General features: G+C 37.2%; 1 protein-coding gene across 5 annotated transcripts in view; it reads left to right on the forward strand.

Moving 5' to 3' along the window:
• Positions 1-17,010, forward strand: part of RNF38 (ring finger protein 38) — a 133,884-nt gene that overhangs the window by 56,453 nt on the left and 60,421 nt on the right. The window lies entirely within an intron of this gene.

A 17,010-nucleotide genomic window follows, 5' to 3' on the forward strand; every position in this document is an offset into this window, starting at 1 on the left:
ATAGCTCGGCTACAGGGAGACAAATGCATGCCATGCGAAAAGAGGATGCTCAGAACACTGAGGTTGTTGTAATTATGGTATTTCCCCTTGAACGTAGCTTTTGTACCACATTTGCTAAATCTTTTGAGGAAAGGAGGTAACTACAGACACACTTAAGTAATTTATGTAGCTATAGTTTTATTGGTATCTTATGTTCTGTGTTTTAGTGCGTTGAAAAATTGCATGGGCTTTCTTTTTTTCCTTGATAAGATTAGTTTTTATTTCTTAATTGATGCTGGGCTCCTGTTGAATAGGAATGTAATGACATTAAATTTAGACAAGCTTGTTAAAACAGTCTTAAAAGGTACACATATGTTTACATGTCAGTGTGCTGAAAAAAATATTTGGGGGAGTTGCAAATTTAAGACCTTTTTCTTGATATGTGGTATTTGTAGAACTAGTGATTTAGCATTCACTTACACTTTGCCTTCTTTTTCCAAGCTATAAAATTGAATTTCCTAACTTCAAATAAGTAAGCTGTTAAACTGAGAGGAGTTACTCTCTTATCAAGTGAAAGAAGAAAAAAAGGCTTCAGCTTTTGAAAGAACACCCTGAACAATTCTGACTGCATTTGGTTAGCCAAGAACTTCCTCCAGAGGTTTTACTGATCCTAAAACTTCAGGACTAACCCTTTGAAATATTACTTTTTTTTTTTAATTCTAGACAACTTAGGCTTCAATTTCAAGTAAATTTTAAAATAGCTTTGATTATGTTTAAATTCAGTGTCTTAATTGAAATGTATGTCTTTTTACCTGCTAGTTTGTTCAAAGACTGTTCCTTGCAATCGGAATCAAGGTTTTGCATAAAATCTTTATTTTGGTCCTACTTGATTCTTCTTGGGCAGTCTATTACTATGGAATTTCATTATTCTGCATTTTTCTTCCTTTACTACGAAAGGGTTTGGAATGGAGATGCTCTCTTGAGAACTCATGCATACTTTTATCTTTTAAAATACTGGGAAGCGGAATGTCCAGTCCAAAAAGTGAGGCTCTGTGGCTATTTGAGTCTCAGGAGACCTTCAGATGGAAGAATCTTTCTGCATGCTGTGACCTAAAGAGAACCTGTCTGTATGCTGCATATTTTACAGAAGCAAAAGGAACCTTACCTTTAACCTTGGTATTATCCACCATAGTGATTTTAATCTTGGTAATGTTAGGCCATTTGATTCCAAATTTTTAATATAGATAGATGGGTGCAACACAGCTTGTGTGGCTTGAATAGATACTTGGCAGAAAGGTCAGTTAACTTGCTGATGGATATTAACTGCAGTGATTTCAGAATCACCTAAACCAGTTAATTTAGAATAACTAAGAAACAAATGAAAACTCAGACTTCTGTGTAACTGTGTTCCTTTATCACAGGTCACGTTTTGAGTTCTGCATGTCTGTAGCTGCTTAAATTGATAGCATATTTAAGAATAGAGAAAAGCATGTTAGTCAGAGCTATTTTTTAATGTGCTTTCCCCAAAGCAAAGATGATTTTCTGCTGAGAACCGTAAGAACCTTAGGTGACAGAAGGGAAGATCTGAATGAAGTTCAGATTTGTTACAAAAAGCAGTGGTCTCAGAATGGTTAGACAAACTAATGGCAGATGGATCCATCACTGCTCATTCATCAACACCATCCACATGCAACCTGCAGATCAGGGATTCCGGAACTACTGGTTGTTGTGAGCTGATAGGCTGTGCCAAAAGGAGAAATCAAGTGCTTTCGTCTGTGCTCAAACCAGACAGATTTGTTATTGACCAGCACTGGGACAAGATCTGCATTTAGACAAGCCATCCATCTAAGCTTGAGTATTTGTTGTTAGGTAGCAAGCTTCCAGAGTGCACTTACTAGAGTTACTAATGTCTAACTAAGACAAAATAAATGTAAACATCAAATTTTTGTTCAGTTTTTCCATTTGCTCCAGTTTACAAAATTAACCTATTCTATGGCTGACAGGTTTCTAATCTGAGTGTTAGATATGTATCAAAAGAATTCCTCTGTTAATGTTTAATAAACCTGCCAAGACTGGGTAGCCTATGGAAGCAGGAAAGATAGGCCAAAGAATTTCTGTATTTTTTAAAAGAGAAAAGACAACAGCTTGCAAAAATAGTGACTGATGTAACCATACTGAAAAGTTGCCTTATTGCTATTCAATAGGGCAGTGTGGGGTTTTTTCTGACACTGAAAAAGCAGGCTATTTAACCCTGGAAGCTTCTTAGATCCATCCCAGGGCATATGGTTCTGTTTATAGCATGTATCCAGAGGCTGTCTTCTGTCTGTTAGTATGGCTGGGGAATGTAAAGTGAATTATCTGCTCTCAAATAAAGAAATGGTATGCGATGAACAGTCTGGAGGAGCAGGACATAGTGTTTGGTGGCATGTGCATTAAATGTTGCCTGGCTGCCTTTTCAAGCAGGTACAGTGAGGTATGATGGGAAAACAATTTAATGTAATTTGTTAGATTTTTTTTTAACTTTGAAATTGAATTTAGAAGTTCAAGGTCCTAGCAATAAAAGTGTTGTGTTACTTGAAAAGGGAGTTCTTTGCATAGATGAAGTATGTGTCTCATTTGCTGATAGCTGAGCTAGTAAGAGTGCACTAGTTGCCTGAAAAACTGAAGATAGTGTTCAGTTTTTCATAGCTTTTTCCCCAAGTTGTGACATGTTAGAATTTTTCCAGTGCAACATTTGGGAAGATTTCAGAAGAAATGTTGTGCTATCTCCAAGGTCCAGGACAGACAGAAATGCATTTTTGGGTGCTTAGGTGAGTTTCTTGGAGTATTTCTTCATGAGAAGTCTTCTAGTTATGTACTGTAGTCTTGGTATTTGAAACCTGGCAGGGGCCTGGACTCTTGTGCCGGTGTTCTGACCTACCATCCCCATGGAAATCTATCTCAATTAGAGCAAGGAAGAGCCTTCAAATATCAAAATTATTTTAAAAAATATTAAAATTTAGAAATGCTGGAAAGTGAAAGCAACAAACATGGTGCTTTCTGCATATCTCCTTGCTGGCTGATGTGCTTATAGTTTTAACTACAGGTTACCAGTGTAATAACTGTGTCGCGTATTTGAACCAGAGTTAAAATTAGGGACTTTGTATACCTGTTCATGTCCCTTGTTCTCAGAGTAGACAGTGTGGGAGAAAAAGGTTTTGCAAATGACCATAGGGTGGACAAGAGCAAGTGGGGTCTAGATGGTGACAGAGGCTGGGAGCTGTGAAGATACCTGGACAAATGTAGTTGGAGGGAGCAGCTGGGAAAGGAATAAATACCAAGATGGGACGAAGTATGTGGTGGTGCATCTTGGTTTCAAAAGCGAGAGAAGAAAACCAGAGTCATAAGGAATTGCAGCATTCTCCATGAGAGGCACAACAAACTAGCACAGAATTGCTGTGCTGTAAGCTTGATGTAATTTGCCTACTGAATAGCACTCCAAAAAAAGCAGAAACTGGTTTTCTAGAGAGACATTCAGCTGTCTAGATATCAAATTTGCTTCTTATTTTCTCACAATATTTGCCTCATTCATTACAATGATACTGCTGCTTGTGATAAAGCAAGCTGAGGTTCCTCAGAAAGTTTCTCTCTTTGTGGAAACCTTATGGTTGAGAGATGGTATATCCAGAAAGGGAGGAAAACTGTGATATTGTACAATTGAAATATCTATTACAATGTACATGCAGCACTGGGATGAAAGAGGTGTGCTGTCAACCTTTTCTTATCTTCCTTCCAAATAATCTGGATATTATCATCATAACCTGATTTGTTCAGGAACCAAAATATTACTAAATATTTTATTTAATTTTTAAAGACATTAGTGTGGTGTCTCAGGTTCCAAATGGCCTTACTCTGCAGGTATAAGAAGAAAAAGACATAAATAATATGCCGAACAGTAACATGGTTCCTTCTTGGATACAACACTTAGACAAAATGCTTACTAATTGGAGTGAGACTGAGAAAGACAGGAAGAGTAAGTTATTTCATGGCCCATCAAATATAAATTAACTTTTTCATTTTGTCTGGGCAAGTCACTCCTACTGATTATTAATGTAAGTTAGAATAGTAAGTACTTTATCAGCTGCAGGGAGATTGGCATTGTCAAAAGCTCATACATAGTAACAAAGTATTACTTTATTCTGTCTTCTCACTGAGACTAATTTTAATTGTGTTCAGGTTTTCCCATTTCAGTAGATAAGCTGCCTTAAGAGAGAGCTTGGGCTTTCCTTTGAAATAATTTCCTAGAGATGACTTTATCATACACCTTTAACCATGATTTCAGAATTGATCCAATTTCAAACAGGTATTTGCAAGGCCAGTTCCTTAAGTAGGCAGTGCTCAATGATTACGTTTTGCATTCTGGCTAGATTGAACATCCAGTGAAAATTTAAAAAAATTAAAAATCAAAATAGAGGTATATTTAAAATTTGGGTTTCAGGATTTCACTGACATTTGATAATAAATGCATACTCTGGATTGCTGTTTCCTCTCTGTGTTGCATAAGTCAGGATTTTTACCACTGACATATTATCTTCTCCAGGCTAGGCTATGTGGGAGCTTTAAGGCTTTAATTTAAAAAAAAAAAAAGTCTTTCTGCAAATTAAAGCAGGGTTTGCTGGTTTGGTGGGTGTTGCCATAAAGAAACACAAGGGAGGCAACAAGTTAAGTTTTAGAGCTTCATGTTTTAAAGTTGTGCTTCTGTGCTTGTTTATTGTAGTGTTGACAAGTTTATGTGGTAGTGGTGACAACAAATTTAAGCCAAAGAAAGCACTTTATTCATTGCATCCAAAAAGGAGTTGCAAGACAGTTTGCATATGCAGTCTTTGATTTTTCAGAGTCTTAATGAGATTCTTGAGAGAAGATGGATTTCAAGAAAATCAGTTTAAAAGTCTAGTTACAAATAGAGATAAACACATGGCTTGAACTTTCAGGTCGCTTTTGAAAAATAACTTACATTCAGAAGGCTCAGAAACTCAAGACAGCTGAAACTTCAAAACCATTGATGTAAAGTCCTTATGAGGATGGGAATAGAGCATCATTAAGGGTATCCATGTGCTCTTATCTGCTCATACCTGGCTTTTAATGTTGCGTGGGCTATTTACATCTCTGGCTTCAACTCCCACACAACTGATGATAAAAATTGAATTCCATTACAAGATTAAAAGTTGTTTTTGTTTTTAAATGCTTTGTGGCTTGCCAGTTTTATTTTTTATTCTAGGATTTACTTTCAGCAAAAGTCAGCCTTGAGTTATTGAAATCTCCCTCCCTTCCTTCCCTCTTTTCCCTCCTTCCCCTTTTTTCTTTCTTCCCTTCCTCCCTTTCTCTCTTCCTTTCCTTTTCCCTTCCCTATTTGTATATGCTTTTAAGTAACAATGTTTGCATATCTTTTGGGCTTATGGTATTGCTGTTAGCTTTCTTTTGTAAGATGACAAGAACAGGAAGAAAGTTTCCTCCTTTCTAATAGATACTGAACTTCCTGGAAGAGAGGTTTTATCTGAAAAGGCACTACTATGTTTTGGCTTCTAGCTAGTATTTTATGTGGTGGGTCTCACGCCACCTGTATAAATGAATGTTATGCCCCACTCTGGAATGGCATCAAATGTGCATATGCAGAGTGAGAGCATCCTCTACTAGACTGTACTTGTGCATCAGAACACCTGATGAAGCAACCACCAGGCAACAGCAGGGAGGGCTGTGTAACTAACCTGCAAACAAGGCTGCCACAGGAGCCAGACACCATAAACTGGAGATGCTTTTCAGAGTGTGTTGGCAATAGTGTCAGGCTCTCACAGAGTTTTAATGCAGAAATGAGGTTCCTTTTAGTTTGTGAATACATTATGTGTTCCCTTTGATACAGGCCAGAGGCAATTCCAGTGTAGGAGCTGTGAAACAGTGTGGTTTGTTATGAACTCGGTTCATCAGAGACAGGACGATACAAAGACAACAAAGAGGGAATGGTCTAACTCTATCCTCTAATCAAACCTATCTTTGAACAGCTTCTATTTATAAGTTTTATCAGGTTTACTCTGGAGTGGCAAAGGAAGTAGGAATGATGTTATAAAGAGTGTCATATTGTGTCCAAATTGAATAAATGGCTTTTAAATTTCAATTTTAAAGTAGGCCTCGATTGAAATCTAAAATGCTTTTGGGAGGGGATAGTATATGCCTGTTAAGACACGCGTAATTGTGGCAGTGTTTTTTTAGAACAGCCTTGAATTACAGATTAGAACTTCCTATATGGTATCACTTCAGGAACATCAACTCTTAGTCTCATATCATAGAGGTTGTCCTAAGAATAGAAAGTGACTTTCTACATTGGCCCTATGATTAAATAGCTTATTTGAGACAAACAGTGCTTTTACCTTACTGCTTTATGTAGTTGGTTTTTCTCTGCTTGTATTTTCCTATTACGAACCAGACTTAACAACCTGCTAACAGATTTTGTTGATGCTTTGCTGTGACATTTTGAGTATTAAGCGTACCAATAAAATAGTGGCAGTGTGTTTATGAGTGTAGTGGTATTTCTGCATTAACCTAATTTCCTAAATGTTTATTGCTGCTGTAAAATTTTTCCCTAGTAACTTCCTGCTGAACTGCTCCTTGCATAAGCAGGAAAAACTGATCCCCAGGGCAAAGCACACAGCTGTCAATAAGCTTATGGTAAATGTTCCTTGCTTTTGGATGTGCACTGTAAAGATATGAAAATACAAACTTTAAAATACTAATTTTGCACTTGAATGAAATCCAAAATATAATTTGAGTAATGTTTGAGATGAAAAAAGCTAACAATAAGGACTTACTTCTGATGTATTTTGATATTTTTTTCAAGGAACAAAACTGAATGTTGAAGAATGTTCCAAAAGTCTTTCTCATGTACAATATTTTCACTTTTGTAGGGATTTTACAGTATAAACAGATAGAATTTATAAAAGTAAACATGAATTCCATAACACCTTTGATTTCAAGAATTCTTTAAATTTTGGAAGGGTTGCTTTGAAGCCTGACTGAATCGCATTATTTGCCCTAGCCATGCTGGTTAGTATACTTTATGCATATGAATCTTGTATGGAAATTATTTTTAAAATTTGAAAATAAAACTTTATATGCTTATTGAAAGCCTTTGCTTATCCAGTAATACTGCATTGTTAGTTGAGGAAAAAATCTTCTGATGTCGTACTCGTTATCTGACTTTAGCTGCAAATCTAGGATATATGGGGAATCATGTTGCTGATGGGTTGGATCCCTCACACACTTTAGTGTGAAAAGTGACCCAGATTTCCACACAGATTTGCGCTTAACTTAAAAATATGCAAATCCATTCAGAATTTGGACCTTGTAGAGTGAGGCTGGATGGCTACCCAAGCAATGGCATCTCCCTGTGTGAGACTTGTTACGAAGGGGATGAAACAGTGTGGTTGAGCCTGTGGGTTACCAGTCCATCTGAAGTGTAGTTCTTCTCACTCTTCACCAGAAAAGATGGAGCTGCTGAAGTTAATGCAGAAGGAGGAAGGCAACAGCTAGGCCACAGTGGTTTCCTCTGAGGTAAGAGGGCAATTACTATAAGGTTGTTTGCAAGCACAGGAATAGAGTATGTAGATGGGGTTATTTAGCTGCAATCCCCAGGCAAGATGCAATGTGTTTCTTCTTCATGGTGAGATTTGAATGCATAGGGAAAAAAATAGTGAAGTGCTATAATACAGTTAATTTGCAGCCATCTCTTGCATGACCAGCCTAAGTAACTGTATCATTTCTTGAACTTGCCTGTAACTTTTTCTTTGTAATAGCAAAATATTCTGTTTACTTGTTAAGTAACTTCTTCACTGCAGTTTGAAAGGCTCTTGAATTAGGATGAACATCTGAAATCTAAATAGTGTGTCGCAAACAGAGGAGTGTTGTTGACTAGTAGATGACAGACATCTGCAGGAGTGGTCTACATTACTTCTTTTTTTTTTCTTTTTTTAATTTTTTTTTTTGCAAGTTGAGGCTCATAGATCACAGGTAATTTACCTCTTGCTTCTCTTCCTTGCATCTTTTCAAATAGGCTGGCTATTCATGGCTGTATCTCACCAGAATATAGATACTCCACTCATCTCACAGGCTTTTAAAAGGGATCAGTTGATTTAAGAGTCTAAACTCCAATTCAGAATTTCTTTCTATGCATTTGCTACTTTGCAAACTCTACCCTAATGCTTACTCCAGAACCCTACTGATTCATGCAAGTTAGTGAGGCTCAACAGCATCACTCTAGATAAAGTAAGTTTAATAGTAAAGGTGACATATATGAATGTTTTCCTAATCAGGCTGGTGTTGGGGAGGGGAAGCAATTAGTGTACTAATCAGTATCATTCATTTAAGCAACAAGATACTTTCAGTAGCTCTGAAATTACTGAATTAAAAGGACTGAACTCCCACCTCTTTTTCCCTTGGACTAGTATTGTGTGAGTTTGGACTGGTTTAATATTGGCAGGCATGAAGCAAGCCATTCAAACCTGATGTTGATTCTCTTTTTATTACAATGCACGCGATAGGCAGAAACCATGACATTCTGAAGATTATTTTTGCTGTTCAGTTTAATGTGTGGGTTTAGAAAGACAACAGTCCATTTCCTGTGTTGCTTGAGAAGATGATGGGCATTAGACTTCACAGTTGCATCCCCTGAACACGGCAGCAAGGAAATGCATTTGGGAAGGTGCTATGGGCAGTAGCCCAGGTGCCACGTTTTGTCACTTACATAGGAGTCTTATGGGCATTTTTGCCCACACTGTCAGCTTTCAGCAGAGATAATGCTTCAGTCAGAATTAAAGCCTTGCTCGTAGTAGTCCTAGGATCTGATAGCTCTAAGGTGCAATGTGTCTTGAGTTGGTCTGAAATTTGGTGTAAATTTGAGGCTGTGAAGGTAGTTTAACCGAGTTTCTATCTACTCTCTTCAGTCAGGGCAATCTAAATTAGCTTTTAGTTCCTTTCAGTCCTCCAGCATTGTTATTAAACCACAGCTGAAAACTGGTGGTGCAAACTAGAAAGCTGCTGAAGTCGTCTTTGGGATTCTGATTCTCTTGATCTTCCTTGAAGTTGTATGAAAGATGATTAACCTTTCTTCAGGTTTATCTTAGTCTAATCTGTTTATCAGAAAGAAAATGCTTTAAAACCATGGTAATTTTTAAAACCTGCCTGGTTTTGTTAAAAAAAAAATCAGACACATACTAAAGGATTTCCTGGCTGTGTAACTCAATATTATAGATTGCACTGTTGTGGAACAGAGCCTTTAGCTAGTAATCCTGTGTCAGTGTCCCTGGATCTGTTACCTCTGCTAGCCCATTGTTGCATGCAGCAGGCCTGAAAATACCACGAGGCTATGATCAACTCCCCGAGATATTCAAAATTCTCAAAAAATCTGTAGTCTGTCCTAAATAAAAAGGAAAGGCAATGTTAGATAGCTTATCTCTAGATGGGGTTGTCCAATTGAAAAAAACATAGGTACAGTTCTCTTTAATTTCTACCAGAGGGATCTCAAGGTACAACAATACTGAATACAAATTCACTGTCAGCTGAAGGGTGATGAAGTAGACCAGTGCTAAACCACACAGCAAAACCTTCACTGTCGACCAAATTCCAGAGGTGACAGATGGCACAAAAGTATTGGTAAAAAATGCCCAGCACAAGTAAGGTACTACAGAACACTGTTTAGAGAGCAGATGATACAACGTTTGCCACAGCATTTTAAAACCAATATAATAAATGCAATCTGTTTTAACACTGCCACATGACGCCCAAAGCACATGGACCTGTGGTTATCTCAACCATATGTTGGCACCTTGCCAAGAAAATTGAACTAAATTCATGGCAGTAAAAATGCTAAAATCTCCAAATTTTAGCCCCTCTCCAGTGCCAAATTTTAGCTCCTCCAGCCCCATATTGGGCACCAAAAAAGATTGTCATGGTTTAACCCAAGCTAGCAATCTAAACCATGATAGTCACTTCTCAATCGCCCTACACCCAAATAGGGGAGAGAATCAAAAGGGAAGGGAGAAACTTGTGGATAATATACCACTATTCCTACTAATAAATATAAAATGGAAAACAGAATATAAAATGAAAGATACTCAATGCAATTCCTCATGAACTCCATCCACCCCCAGCAGCCAGTTCCAGGAGAAGAGTACCCTGGCCCTGAACAGTCAATCCCAGAGAGAGAGAAGAAAAAAGCCAAAAAGGGAGAAAAGTCCTAGAGGCCAACTGCAAAATGGCAGGATGGCAAATGGCCAGATTAAAAGAACGCCTGAACGGAACTCAACTGAAATGGAGCAGAACTAGAACGGGTCTCCATCTCTGTCTCTCTAGCTGGAAAATCCTACTCTCCTTAAATATGAGGCATGATGCTAATGGCATGGAATAGCCTTACTGATCAGTCTGGATGTCAGTCAAGGTCTGCCCCATCTATGCCCCCCTTCCTCGATGCCTCACACAGCGGGGAGAGAGCTGGGAAAGACCTTGGTTCCCAGATGACAACTATGGTAACAGTAAACTCTTAAATTCTCTTTGTTCCAACTCAAAGACACTGGAAAGTTATGTGAAGAAAAACATTAGCTCTGTTCTGGCGTGTTATCTTCTTATTCTCAAACTAAATCCAAACAACAGCCATTTGTAACAGTTTTTAACTGCATGAAGAAAATTAACTTACTTTCAGTGAAACCAGCATGCCCATTCAGGGAGTTCGTTATCAGTGCTGTCTTTGAAAGAAAACCTTTTCCAAGGCTGCTTTTGATGAGGCTGGTGAGATCAGCCAGGTAATTGGTGCAAAGCAGCCAGGATGTCTGTAAAATCTTTACTTTTGACAGTTGAAGGATTGTGCCTTATATATTGCTATCGTACTGTAGAGTATTAGTAAGCTGTTGACCAGAAATGAAGCAACTATGGTGTGAAGACCATGAAAGATGGTGGCGTGGGTGGTTTTTTGTTTGTTTGTTTTGGTTTTGTTTGGTTTTGTTTGTTTGGGGTTTTTTGTGGTTTTTTGGTTGGTTGGGGTTTTTTTGGTTTGTCTTTTTTTTTTAGCCTTGCCATATCCTTGCTAACTGCATTTGATTTTCCATGGGTCTGTTAATAGAACAGTTGAGTATGTTTGAAACATGTAGATAAAACCCAAGCTAGCTTCTTTTATTGGTGATGTGGATATTGTTAGAATTGAAGTGATGGCAAGATGAAAACTAATGGGCTGCCCAAGTGTTCTACGTTGTTTTTACTAATTGAAAGCTGTATTATTGCAGCTGCATTGCTGCTGCTGGTATCCATTACAGCTAGAACAAACCCAGCTTATCATTGTGATTGTGTATGTGATCGCTATTCTTGAAAAGCCTATTTGTAAAGCCTGTAATGTAGCCTGTAATGCAAGGTCCACATTTATGAGTTTAATTTGGTAGAGAACAAGTTTTAAATGATGTTGAGGTTAGATGTAGGCTGTGCACCACCTCTGCATGTTTATTTCATTATCCAAATGCATAGATGCCCAAAACAAGTTTAAATGTATTATTTGTAATTTGGCAGAACTGAACTATTTTCATTATTTCCTGCCTATCTTTTTTATCTTGGACTAATCCAACAAGTCATACTTTAGTTCTGCCTCTGGGCTAATGGGAGAAATCTGTCAAGCCTTATTGTTAACACTGTGTTCTCTTTGGGTTTTTTTACTTGCCTTTGCGCTTGAATCAATTCCAAATTTCAAGTAAGCATATAGAGTGTTCCTAGTGAAAACACTTGTGTTTTGCGTAAGTCTAACTCAAACGGGAAAGGAACTTCGCTTGTTTAAAACTGGTCTTTTTTATCTTGTCCACTTTGAAAATTCAACCGTATAGTGATTTCTTGTTTGCTTTCCCTTTCTGCAAAAATAAACAGTATGAGCATGCCCTGGTACTGTTCAAGCCAGTACAGCCAGAGTCAATGACTCCTGTAGCAAAATAACTTTTTTTTTCCTGAAGCGCTAAGTCAGAAAGAAGCTAATTTTATGAAGCTCTGTGTTTGGTTGCAAATAAATTTTTTTAAAAAGAATAATTAATTGTTCAAAACTCAGCTCCTTCCTCCCTCCCTCCCTTCCTTCCCTCCCTTGGAACTCATGAACTTATGTCCTTACCACATCTTAGTCAATCTTTACATCTGCATTTATGTACGTTCCACCAAGGAACCTAACTGGCATTCGTTATGTAATTTGATGACAAAAGTCTTGATTAGGTCTTGGGCTATATACTGATAAATGTGCAGAGTGGAAGTAGTGTTTAGTCCAAAATTATCAGTTTAAAGTTAAGTGGTTTTTTTAATTCCCCACCCCTTCACCCCATGCCCTGCAAAGAACTAAATCAATTTTAATTTTTGCCTAAGAACTATGAAAATAACTAAGTCATTTTCATGTTTTTGTGTGTCTTGTTGTTGGCTGTGTTATAATCAGAAAAGGCCCTCAGGCTGATTGTTGTTGACTTTTATTCTCCAGGATTCCGTTTATGCCTTCTTTTCTCTTTTCAGTATATTGTTTCTTAAACTTTCTTGGTGGCTTTAAGGTAACTCTGGCTTTTCAGAAGTGCAGAACACAGCAGAAGTGCAGGTGAATTCTCAGAAGCCAAAGTTCTGCTGTATCGTGGTCTCCAGCAAAAATTTAAACAGACAAAAAAAGTTTAAACAACAAAAAAAGTGGGCTTTTGCTTCATCATGATCTCCAGCAAAAATTTAAACAAAAGGCATAATCAACAATGTGTAGGTTTAATGGTAGTATAGATGTTGGGTGTGGTTACTTGTAGTCTTACAAGGACATGCAAGAAGAGTGAATTGAGATGTGTGTTGTCTAAGCCGCTGTGGTAAATTATGTGGAGAAGCTCTGGCTGTTACAGTACACTCTCTCTTTTCCCTCAAGTGTCTTTCTGATAATTGTTTCTTTAACAACAATGGTAAAGAATGTTGTGGAGCATTTTGTTTTGGGTTTTTATGGGTTCGTTTGTGTCTGGCTTTTTATTGGTTTGTTTGTTTTTTAAACCTAACAACTCCAAATAAAAATTTATTTCCATCTTGGGGATATTTTGCTTATAGAATCTCTGTCAGCTTGCAAGTTCTGCAGTGATTTGTAGAGACAGAGAAAACAAGGCAATCGAAGTTTGTATTTCTAGTATTAAAGCCTGGGAGTGTGAGCTGGCATTCTATATAAACTATATATGTAATAATTTTAATCTGCAAGCCGACCTGTTTTCCAGTGTTCCTGAGCCTTCTTTTACAAAACCTGCCTATTCATGTTCCTAATTATTTATGCTTACCTAGTTAAATAATTTCAGTATTGCGGTAATGTGTTACTGTCTTGTCCTCTTCCTATTGCCTGCAACAAAGACTTTTTCATAGTTAACATGGGCTGTATTTTGCCTAGAGATTCCATTCTGTCAAAGAACGTGGTTTATCTCTGCAGTTCTCCAAGTAATAACTAACAAAGCTTTGAAGAAAGTTTTGCTCAGGAATCACATTTATTGTACTTCTTAAGTTTCTTATGTAACTATGGACCGTTATCTAAAACCAGACATTCTCAGTTATTCATCTGCTCCTGCTGTCTGATCCTTAATGAAGTCCATAATTACCTTCCTAGTAACTGTGATGTTGTAACTAAACAATGGATTGCAGAAATCCTTAATAAAAATACAATGTATGTGTACATGCATATGTAAAACATTTATATATATATGTTTGTGTGCATGTACACATACTTTTACACACCTATTTATATGTGCATGCATGTTAAGTATATATGTATGTATATGCACACATGCAGGATATAGTTGGGAGTGTGTGTAGATAGACAGACAACACAGTAGTAAATAGTAGGTGCAAGTGAATTCCTGAACATAAGATTTTACTTTGTTATAAACATTGTCCGACATCTTTTCAAACTTCTCATTTAAGAAAAAAAATGTATTAGTTCTGTTACGTTTCAGTAACTCAGGACGTTATGGCTGGTCTGTTTGCTAGCAAACATGCATCTGTAAACAAAACTGCAAAGAATCCTTTGCAGACCAAGCAAGAAGGGATTTATTAATAGTTTTCCTCATAGTGCATTTTAAACTTTTTTTAGTAAGCAGAAGTGTCACTGCTAAATGTCAGGTTTCCCATTCAGAATATCAAATAACAGACTCTCAAAGTCAGTCTTTCTAAGGGAAGAAGGGTAGAAATCAATAGTAGTGACAGGCAAGCTGTGAGAATCTCTCTTCGCCGTGACTGCATAGTGATGTTAGGGATCCTGGGGGAATGTGCTGCTGTGCTACACACAATGCTGCCAAACCTTTTCAGAACATGTGGCAAAAAGGAAGTTCATTGTAATTTTCTCCTGTTGGCTGTGCATAATGTAGCTCTGCTGTAAAGACCTGCAGTTGGAGATAAACATGCTAGTGTGTTCCATGCACAGACAAATAAAGCAAAGTAAGACCTTTCTACTGCTGTGTTGCCCGTCTTCATTTTATGTGCCAAACTTTTATACCAAACTTCTTCCAGAAATGTTGTCATCTAATGTCTGAATGATAAAGGGTACTGTTCTTTCATATCCCACTATCATTTAACCCCACAGTATTTTGAATATTCTGACTGTAAGAGTGAACAATTCTAAAGAATGGGTATTTGTAAACAATATAATATTATCTATAAATAATAGAATATTGATATAAAAACCAGAATACTAAACTGTATTCTGAAGGTATGTGTATATATACATATACACTTACGTATATATCTGTTTATATGCATAGGTATACACAAATATGTGTGTATATGTACACATATATAAAAATGTTTTACACATACACATATATTATTATGAATTTGCATCACCCATTATCCATCTAATAGAAATCTCTACTAAAGTATCTAAAAACCTCTCTTTTTTTAATACTTTTTGCATTGAATCGACTCTACAGCCAGCTCAAATTTTTTGCAAAATGAGGTTGGCCACTAAGAAGCCAGGAGTTTCCTGTAAAAGGGAAACTTAAATAAATGTGTGAGTGTGTGAGGGTAGAATCTTTTTTTCTTTTTTGTGTTCCCCCCCCCCGCCCCCCAAAAAATATTGCATTCGATTCCTTTTATGCTTTTCTTCACAAGTATATTTTCTGTAAATTTAAAACCAAAATGTTATGAGAACTTTACAGCATTACTGAAGAAGACAGATATTTAAGGGAAACCCCAAATATCATGAAATCTGAAATAACATTTGTCAGCTCACAATTTTGAGTTACTGTGAACTGGAGCCTCAAGATACTGCAGAATTACAAGCACATTCAAAGGAAGGGATACATGGGGATACATGGCATTGATGTCTAGTGTGCCTGCCTTACTGACAGGATTCGCATTCACCCCTGTGACTGGATACTTAAGGCATAATTGATACAAAGCAATTAAGTTTATTAATTAAGGAACACATTATTAGGAAATTCATAGAGCTGTAAAATAGTTAATTGTAGGCCATCAAATCAATTTGCCATTAGATTACAATGCATATTATGATGCTCATCTATAAAGCTGCTAACTATAGATCTAAAGTCTAATTAATCACATCTATGACTATTGAATATGACTATTACAATTCTATAAGCATTGTGATGTCTATCACTTTCACTAGCACTCCCCCACATCAGGTCTTAGAAGCTTTGTATGTCAGTATAAACTACCTCATCAGTATGTGAGCCAAATACAGAGCTGTAAGTCTATGGGATCTTTTGAGACCACCCCTTTTAAGAGATTTAGGTAGTGTATGTAGTGAAATATGCTACTGGAGAACTTCTCTAAGGTACCGTTTGTAAGGTACCACTGTGTGCTCCTCCACATTAAAAACTGATTTAAGAATTATCTGGTTTAAAAACAACTGAGGTATGGAAAAGAAGGAAATCATTAGAGTATCACATTTTGAGATGAAAGTTTTAATAGTACTTTTCAGGAAAAAAGAAGTCAAATGCTCTATTCCTTTTAATAAGGTCAGAGTATGGTGGAATTTTCTTGTAGATTAAATTTGATTTGATTGAGACTTTTTGCTTTGGAAAAAGGTGTTGAAGTGGATGAAGAAACATTTAGAAGTTTGTCTGATTGAATTGTGTTCAGATAGCATGCACAACTTCCAAGTTTTGGACAGAAAAACTGGACACTGTTAGCTGTTCAATAGAACTTGGAAACCCCAGGACAGTATCTCCATGCAGCCATGACATGAATTGTTTCCCAGTAGCTGTGGTAGCACCAGCTACTCTGAAAGTGGTGTGATTCAAGCCTAAAGGGATGTAAATTGGCTCAAGCTCATGAACGAACAACATCCAGATGCTGAGTGCTGAATAGGGCTCAACATGTTCTTTGCTGACTGCTGGGGCAGTGCCTGTGCAGTACAGTACTGCTTTTTCCGTACTTGGTGCTATAACCAAATATAAGATGGGAAAACTGCCACAACCAACTTCAATAGGATTCACATGGCATAATGATACCAGTAGCAATAGCCATTGAAATACAAGACAGTGTATTCCTTGGAGTTCGGCAGCATATTCTTCAAGAATGTCCAGTCTGATTAAAGACTCTGTGTGTGTGCACGTGAGCACATGCAAAAAGGAGTGAAAGAGAAGGAAATTGATTTTCCCTCTCTCCAATTCTTTACTTTCAGTTTTAGAATTCATGGGGAGGAAACGTGATTTTAATGCTAAATACATTGTTTCTTACTTGAGGTAGCGATGACAATAAGCAGTGACAAACTCTCCTTCCTTCCACAATACAAAGGAATTTAGGGCAGTTCTGCACTAATTGGCCATGATTTCTGCTTATGGCTGGCTGGCTGCCAGCCTGAACGATTATCTTCTTTGATCAGTCTGTCCAGGTCCAAAAAAACGCACGGACTGCAAAGCTTTATGACAAACTTGGTGTGGAATTTGTTGTAAATGTTACAGGACAGGATTACTGACATTTCAAAATCATAACAGAAGGACCACAGTAAACTCGTGGAGAAAAGTTCTAGGT

Source organism: Caloenas nicobarica, chromosome Z (assembly GCF_036013445.1).
Source record: "Caloenas nicobarica isolate bCalNic1 chromosome Z, bCalNic1.hap1, whole genome shotgun sequence".
Classification (NCBI taxonomy): domain Eukaryota; kingdom Metazoa; phylum Chordata; class Aves; order Columbiformes; family Columbidae; genus Caloenas; species Caloenas nicobarica.